The 9411-nt window shown below is 39.2% G+C and overlaps 1 protein-coding gene across 2 annotated transcripts in view; it reads left to right on the top strand.

Moving 5' to 3' along the window:
* The first annotated feature begins 2925 nt into the window (after positions 1-2925).
* LOC109035997 (uncharacterized) overlaps positions 2926-9411 on the top strand; it is a 120761-nt gene continuing 114275 nt past the window's right edge. For both annotated transcript variants that reach the window (XM_072305730.1, XM_019049886.2), the window contains exon 1: positions 2926-3150. The gene's annotated coding sequence lies outside the window, so the exon portion shown is untranslated. The remainder of the gene's footprint in view (positions 3151-9411) is intronic.

Raw genomic sequence — 9411 nt, 5'->3', positions numbered from 1 at the left:
ATGGCGTGCGGCGTTGGCAAACATTTATGATAATCGCATCTTAAATCCAACTGCAACACATTAAGACATGTAGCCGTCAACATGATTTAAAGGAGAAAAAAAAATTAAGGATACGTGTTTGTTGCGTCATAACGAAAGCCATTTTGTTAATTTAATTTTTATTCGTCTTTTTCCGCCTAAGTTGCGTTTGTATCGAATTTTTCTAATTTAGATAGTAACTGATTGCTGCAAGATTTTTTAGAAAACGTTTGAATTTTCGAAATGTTGAAAAATTATATATGATTTTGACTGGCTATAACTCATATTGCTCCAAGTTCTCTCAAAGGGTCTGAGCTAAATCTGGAAGGAAACGGCGGAACGCGATGGTTAAAGAGTATCAACATTTCTAATAATAATATAATAATAATAATAATAAACCACGAAATACTTGTCAGATTTCTGTCAAATTTTTCAAAAACTAGGTCATCTTCTCCTCAGATAGGAATGGCTTGATGACTATTGGATTAAAACTCTTAAAACGAGCAGCAGGCACACACTTATTAGGGGTTCCGATCGATTCACCGAAGGATTAGACATTTTTGGATGCCTTTTTCAGACAGCAGGACTGTGACAGCTGCAATATTCGAAATTTTAATTACGTCTCTGATCGTACTCTAAAATGCGAGTTGTTAAGAGAGGATTATGAGGATTATGCCAAAGCTGATCCTGAGGTGATTTGACAAGAAGAATAGGATGAGGTATGAACGTTTCGCAAAGAGGTGGCAGAGTGTGTGAAGGGGCGTGGAAGCTCAGTTACCTGAGAGTTTCCAGCCCTCAAAATATTACTAAGGACATTTTTCAGAAGCAGGTGAGGAAAAAATCCGAGATAGAGTAATACGTTAGACCGAATGACAATTTTTGCGCTCTTGCGAGTTGAGAATCATGGCGCAAAGTCCTAGTCTGGATACAGCGCTATGCCAGCCAGCGCTGCGCTGAGTGGCCGTGTCATCGTCGAAGTTTGACGCGCCTTCAATTCCAGCTAGCGGCAATATGGCATCACCTGTACTGCTGTACTAAGGAATAACGCCGTATGAACATTCGAGAGTTGCCAAATTTCCCACGATTAAAAATGTATTTTTGACGGCATTCATGCATATTTTTCCTTGAAATTTTCAGATATTTTAGATTGAATTGCGTACAAAATTGTCTAAAAATTTACGACAATAATATTCACAATTTTCCCAGTAATTTCGGTTTTTATCGGAGGAAACTTGGCAAAGTCTGAAGGCCCATACGGCGTTCTTCTTTAGCACGGCAGTGTAGTCGAATAGTTATCTCAAGAATGCCTTCGGTGAATGAATACCTGTCTCCAGTATCGATGGCAACATGCAAAAAAAAAGTAGACGATTACAACGGTGCACACCTCTACTCATGTTTAATTTTTTTTTTCAGAACAAGAACAAGAAAAAAAAATGAGATCCTAGATTTTGAAATTCTGCAAATATTAAGATTTATATTTCTTTCCTTGATTTTGAAAAAAAAAAACAGAAAGCGAGTTGTTTACAGGAGAGAAAAATCCGCCCGATTATGCGATCCACGGGTAGCATGATCAGTGAGGAATTTTTTGGGAAAGAGAGGAAATTTTTATCCAGAAGGACATACCCACAAATTTTTTCGGGAAAACTTACGATGATTTATAGTTCTTTCCGGCTTATCGGAAATGTTTCGAGCAAACTTTTAAAGGAACAAAAAAATTGGAAATATTATTAGAAAATGTATTATTTTTATTATTAGGAAAGTGAGGAGAAAATCTCGGATCGTCGGAAACGACGTTCGGTCCCCTGTTATTTTAATAGTAGGGTGTATAATCCTGGATTTTAAAAAGTTTTACAACTTTTTTGTCATTTAAATTTTATGAAACCCTAAACTTCTACTTATTTAGGCTTTACTTTTTATTTTTATTTGTCACTAGTATTTAAGCATGACATCTATTTTTGACCCTCACGGACCACCATTGCCTCTACAAAAAATTAAAAATGCAGAAGAAAAAATTATGCCGGTTTGGGAAATTGGAGGTAGGAGGTAGGTGCTTATCTGTACTTACCCTAGAGTTTATCAATATCATAGAATTCGTTCATCTTTATTTTGCATTTTTTGCAGCGGTAAATACATATCTTCAATCACTTTCAAGGGTCTATTCCAAAGTTATACTGCTGAGCATTCCTTTAGATTTGCAAAAACTGTTCTTTTTAGTACGCTATGTTAACGATCTTTTTAGGCCTATTCTGTCTATCTATCTATTCTGTAGCTTTTGTAAAAACAGAGCCCCAAATATGTGGCTCAAAATTTAAAAATTTTTGTTACCATTCTTTGAAAACAGCGAACATTGATAAAAATGTGCAGCATTGTGCCACAGAGAATTAGTTCAATTTTGTATAAAACCAAAACGTGCGTTGTTACGAATGAGTGACGGCCGGTGACCACCAACAATGACATCATGGTGGTGACCGGGATCCGAGAAAAAAAGAAAAATGATTTTTATTATGATACATATTTAATTTTTATTGTATTTCCGACTGAAAATGGCTCAGTTGTGAGTCGAAACGTCTCGGTTTTTATTAATTGTGTATTTTACCCCTGTCTCCCGTTTTTCCCCCTTGTTTTTCCACTGTTATCATTGTCTCGGGCTGCTCTTAAGAATTTGTATCCTTTTAGCATAAATACGTCCAATTGAAGTAGGAGTTAAAGAGGCGTAAAGGAGCCGAGCGTCGCGGCGCGTTGGAGCGGCGCGTCGGCAGCGTCGGGACGCGAGCGGGTGCTTTCTCCGGAGCGTCGCGACGCGGGTTGGGATACGTAACGTTCCCCCTCTGCAGCGCCCCTTAACCCCCCCCCCCAACCCCTACCCTTGGGTCCTGGTCCGCGCGTCCCATTCCGCGGTCTCCGGTCCGGCGTCCACCCGTTCCGCAGTGCCAAGTCCAATCCTCACCCACCAAGAGTCGGAGTCTGGCGGTTGTCTACCATGTGTCAATGTGTATCGTAGTGCTTGTGTCTGGATAACGACGTGTTGTGATTCCCGCGTCAACCCCTCCGCCCGAGATCGGATCCCTTGTGCGCGCCACGAATGCCCGCAGCCCCTCATAGTCATTAACGAGACCCTTTTTTCACGAGGAGGTAAGCACACCTACCCCACCATATTTCTCACCCTGGCAATGGCTCGCACGAAAAGAGAACCACTGTTCTGCCGTTCAACGCAAAAACCCCGTAAACGCCATTTTAATTTTTTGGAAACAATGTATCATAGCAGAAAAACTTGTGTACCTTCAAACAATGTTTTTGCAGAAATGTTTCGCAAATACTATCAAGGACTTAACCTGAAAATTTGAGGTGTATTGGTAAAACGGTTAATATTTTATAAAGAGTTAAGTTCCCTAAACGCGGGAAAATCTTGATGGATTTACGGCGTTCTTGCTTAGCGCGGCAGCGTTCAGATCCTGTTTTTTCCAGATGAAAAAAACCTATGTACATTGCAAGGGCTTGGAGGACAAGGCACGTAAGTGCAGTTTGTATTATTTCGAGAAATACTCGTTTCAACTTTCGAAATTACACGGATCCTTATGGCCGGAAAAAAAGTTCAAACTGACCTTTTGATGCTTGAAAATTGGGATTTGGGAGCGTATTTTTCACAAAATGTGCATTGAGACCAGTTTTACTTGAAATCATTGACATTTCAATTTTTCAAAAACTGCACGTATGTGCCATGTCCTCTAAGCCCATCATTTTAATGCTTCACGATTTCAACTTACCAATTTTAATGTTACCGGAAAACTGTTTTTAGTTAGACTGAAAATTTCACTGATTTTTCTCCTGGCTACACACAAAAATCGACAAAATTTTGAACAGGAATGACACTGTCCTATTCTTGTAAAAGTCGACTTATTAAGTCAATTTTGCAACCTTTGAATGAAGTTGCGTTCTTTCATCATGGAAACGACGATATGAAATCCTTAATTTTTTGGTTTGGGTAACCAAAGACCAAAGTTTCTAGTCATCTGAATGTAATTTCGGTTCAGGTAACCAAATTTTTTCGAATTACACTGAGTACCTACTCGTGTTTTTAGTGTTATCGACACTGAAGTGCGAGCCGAAAACTTGATAGTGCGCCGTATAATTCAAAGTTGAGTCTATGTAACTATCAGTTGTATGAATCATATTCTTACTAAAACATTCAAGAGAAAGCGTACAAAAAAGTGCTTAATATCTTACTCTCTTTGATGCCACGATGATAAAAAAAATCATAACATCATACGGAATCGCATGATTAGAATTCTGATTCAAGATCGAGACCAGCTTTTTCTGGTGCACTCAACCAAAATTGGATCGGTTTTGTGTGATGGAGCAAGTCCATTTGAAAATTTCAAATTTGCCGCATAACAGTTCATTTCGGTGCAAATGCACAACCGAAAAATCTCTCAAGGAAGTTTGCTGGATTCGGTTGCTCGCTCGAGGGAATGTTTTCATTTTTTTCTCCCACTGGGAATTCGCTCTGCTGTTTGTCAAAATAAAAAGAAATTATCTCCATCCAGACGTCTCAATGCAGTCACGTTGCATAGTTCCATGCAGTCAGAAAAATCTGGCTCTAAAACCAGAATACCGATCATAAACGCGAACTGTATTTTTTATTTGGTGCAGTGGCCTTTACTGTACGTATCGCTGCTCAAAAGTTTGACCGCGGGCCAAAAACACTTATTCATTACTGGAAGTAGGGAAAAATCGGAAACGTGCTGAAACCATGTAGACTCAGCGGGTCGATTGTTGAGTTGTTTATCGAATGATCTTGATCGATAAATCCCTGACTTAGCAATGCTTGATATCGATCATGGTCATTCGATATCAATACATCCCTATCTTAGCAATGCTTTTTATCGATCATTGTCATTCGATATCGATATATCCCTATCTTAGCAATGCTTTTTATCGATCATTGTCATTCGATATCGATGAATCCCTATCTTAGCAATGCTTTTTATCGATCATTGTCATTCGATATTGAGAAATCCCTTTCTTAGCAATGCTTTTTATCGATCATTGTCATTCGATATTGAGAAATCCCTTTCTTAGCAATGCTTTTTATCGATCATAGTCATTCGATATCAATATATCCCTATCTTAGCAATGCTTTTTATCGATAAATGTCATTCGATGGCGATGAATCTCTATCTTAGCAATGCTTTCTATCGATCATGGTCATTCGATATCGATAAACCCCTATCTTAGCAATGTTTTCTATCGAGCATGATTGTTCGATATCGATTCAACAATCGAGCCGCAATGAACCTCCAGATCAAGACTGTTATAGATAGCGCTCCCCCCCCTCCTCTCTCTCTTTCTCTCTCTCTCTCTTTAAAAAGAAATTGGGAAAATGACCTCGATATCCTCACAATGTGGCATTACTTTTTCGCCCTCTTGGATAGCAGATACACCTCAGGATGGAGAGTTTGCATGCAAATTTTTCATTGCTTCATCTGAAAGTGCTTAAAGAGCTGATTTCACGGTATTTTTTTTTAATCTTTTTTCTGCTATGGGAAATAGCATAAAAATAGATTTAAAAGTGAGAAAATGCACCGCCTGGTGACGTCATCTGGCGGCATTCCCCTCGGCACTAACCTCGTGTTCAGTTCTCTCAGTAGTTTCCATTTGAACACGAAATTCATCAAATTTCAGACACCTGCAAGTTCTCTTTGATGGAGAGGTTAGGTGTGCGTCGGCAACAGGGTTTTCCTCCATTTAAATTATAAATTGATAAAATTGACAAATTTGATTGTTTCATACATAAAACCTACATTTAAATGGAAGGAAAACATTTTTGCCGATTTGCTTGAATCGCCACTGATTCATATATAGGAAAATCTGGTCCTGGTCGAACGTAAATTTTTGACCAAGGTTTAGATTATCATGTTAATATAACACTTATCTCTATAATGAAATCAAATAGGGTTAAAATACTTTCTGCAGAGGATTTTGAATTGTAATGCCTCTAGTTTTTCCTAAGAACGATTCAAGAAACATTTATCATTGCTGTGTTTTACATACAGTCAATTGACGATGTACAGACTGTCTCTAGGTATAAACACTCAGTTTTTGCATTTTAAAAACGGGTTGCATTTCGCTGCGAGGAACTACGATTTTTGACTCGACTGCAAAAGCACGTAACTTAACTACATGCCAGTAGCGTGACATATTTTGCGATATAATTGATTGATCTGTCATTTAAACCCATGAAAGAGGATCGATAAAGAGGGTGTTCACAACGGACACCTTAATTATCGATTCTTTATACAGTTTCAAATGAGGAGATATCTATGATCGATCGTTCACGCCTCGCTACTGCCCTCATTTGGACGTATTTCTATCAAACGGAACTATGTGCATTGTGACTTGAGCCCTGTCATGAACGTATTCTTATGGGTCTCAGGGCTCATGTCTTAATGCACATAGTTCCGTTTGATAGAAATGCGTCCATTTGATCTAAATTATTATGAAGGGAGGTTCTGCATAAGGGGTATGAGGATTATGCTGCATAGGGAAACTAGTGGTCCATATGTTGTCTCTGAAATGAGTAGGAAACAGTAGTTCCCTCTTGCAAATTCCATTTCAAATCGAATAAAAACTCTAGTTTCAAGTGCAGCACGCAACTGTTGAAGGGAGGTTCTTTACGTCAATTCAGCAACCTTCATGAGAGGCGTCTGACTTTTGAGGTTGCCACTACTTCACTAGAAACCTTATCTCCTGTTTTCAGAATAATTAATATTGCATCATTAGTTCACTATAATTATACCGCCGTTCTTGTACATCATTCATGTTTTTGCGGAATCAAATGATTATGAACTGTGAGGGAATCAGCTTTGAAATTTTCTATCATTAGATTTCTGTTCGTTTGGGCTTTCTGAATTTTTACTTTTTATCATTTCTTTTTCCCCCTCTCTTTCACCACAACCACGGCTTCCTCTTCTCGCGGCTCGATGTGAAGTTGCATATTTTTTTACGAGAAATGTCTCCCCTCTAATTATTTTATCTTGTATTGAGTTTATAAAAGACATAATCATTTTTTTTTATATCACGCCGATATCAAACTTCATCAAGGAAAAAAGTGCAAATTTGCTACCCTTGTTTTTGACTCCGGTCGTTTTTTTGCTATTGAGGTATCTGAAACGTTTCAACTGTACAAGGTCAAGCGTTGACCTACATTGCTCTGACGCGAGGTTTCGGTCGAAAAAAATTCATGCGAGTATATCTGACATTTACACCTGCAGCCCCAGAATGTTGATTGTTGAATGGTGAATGTTATGATCGGTAGCTTATGAACCCTCGAAAAGTTTTTGCTTCTTCAGGATGGTAATCGAAATGACATTTATCTCAGAAGTAAATATTCACCTTGAAAGCAGAAATATTTAATATTCCGGTGATGGAGGCATTTTAATTTGCCGCGAAGAGCTGCGATGAGGACTACCAGGCCAGCAGCGCTGCAGCGTGGCCTTCCCGCAGAGTGCGGCACTTTTTGCTGGGAGCTCTCATTCCTCTAAGACAGCAAATTAAACTACGATCCGAAATATCAATTAAATATTAGACTCCTTTCCATGAATGATGCGTCAAATTGATAAACAGCAGTTTTTTCATGCCCAACATGAACGGTCCACGCAGTAATTTTTTTAAAAAATGGAGGGCTTAAAATCGGTCAGTTTTGCTCGTCGCAAACTCGTATTTTAATAGTCGAAGTCTACAGTGCCGTAAAAAAAAGAAAGACACATCTAACACAAAGTTTTCACTCTGAAATGAGGTATCACTTCTTGGACTAAAAGTAGTATTGCGGTGTGCGACGTCATCTACCCGAGTAGTGCACTCAATCATTCCTTCTCGGTTTGGCTCACACATCATTCACACTTTAGAAGGCGCCTAAGGAAGATTAGCATCAAATTAGTCCGAAATGGAAAGCATTGCCTAAATTTTTTGCAGGCTTATGCAAGAGGAGTGGTAGAACAGCCACGAGATAGCACAACAGGGCCGGATTAAGGGGGAGGCCACATGGGCCACGGCCCATGGCTGCAAATCGATAGGGGGCGGCAAATTTTGTGATTTTTTCAATGTAGGTATAAAAAAAATCGAATTTAGAAAAAAATTACAAACGAGAGACGGTGACAAAATCTCTCATTTCCTGAGAGTATAGTAATTTCTGATTTGGCGTCTTTCAAAGATACAAGAGAAAGCACCTTTAATTAGTAGAATTGAGAGAGAAACCAAACACTCAATTTGGCCTGAAACGGCGCGACTTAGAGAGAAATGATGACGAGGACATGAGATGAAAAGGAGAAGCCCTCGGCGCAGCGATCGACATGTAACACATATTAGCGCCTACAAGACTGCACGAATACTTCACGCATTGCATCAAACACAGTGCGTTCGGCAGCGGTCGGCGTGAAACTCATAGCGCCTACAAGACTGCCTGAATACATCACGCATTGCGCCAAACTCGGTGCGGTCTGCGTGGCGCGGCGGCGGAAGTTAAAATCATTTATCCACATTTTTGTTTGTTCTTTCATAATTTTTTCGTTCATTTCTTATGAAAGGAAGGCCTTGTCTCCACAGAGATAGGGTTACGAAACTGAACTTTTGCGCAAAGTTCCGTGAACTTTTGCTAGTATTGTTGACAGGGCTTTCTCGAAAAATTTGTTCAAAACCAGTAAACGCGTCTTTTCCACCTCTCCTCCGCTGGCACGTTCATTTGATGGTTTTTATTGATGTTTCAAAACGAATGAGAAGGGGGCGGCAAAATACAGGCGGCTCAGTAGTGGGCGGCAAGTAGATAAATCCGGCCCTATAGCACAATAAAAATTGTGATACTTAAAAAACGCATTATTTAACTAATTATTCAAAAAATGAATTTAGAGCGTAGAAAAAATAGATTCCCTGAAACATTTCCTTTAAATCGTAAAATGGACTGAAAGTTAAGGTCTGATGTAGTGTCAGATATTGTTGCGGATCAGAGATGACGTTAAAAGATACAAATTCAACATAAACCTTTGGGGCTTCACCGCTCAACTGTCGGAATTCCCATCGTAAATCATCGATTGACGTGTTTGGTCATTTTTGGGAGAAACAGGTCCATGTTCAAAAAACGTATGGGGCTCGTATTTATGTCGATTAGAAGCTTTAAAGTCATGAAAATCGTACAAATTCGATGTTATTTCCTTGAGGAAATGCAAAATTTCTGAGGATTTTCGGCACCTTTTTTCTAACTTCAACATTGCTGAGCAATCCACCCACTTGCAATTAAGAATCAGCAGGCTGCTCGTTTGAATTGATAGACAAGGCGATAGACTAAGAAGATCCAGGAATGGTTGAGCAATCTATTGGTGAAAACGGGTGGTTGCAATGGAC

The sequence above is a fragment of the Bemisia tabaci genome, unplaced genomic scaffold (genome assembly GCF_918797505.1).
Source record: "Bemisia tabaci unplaced genomic scaffold, PGI_BMITA_v3".
Lineage (NCBI taxonomy): Eukaryota > Metazoa > Arthropoda > Insecta > Hemiptera > Aleyrodidae > Bemisia > Bemisia tabaci.
Note: the sequence above shows the minus strand (reverse complement) of the source record. Positions and strands in the feature narration are given on the sequence as shown.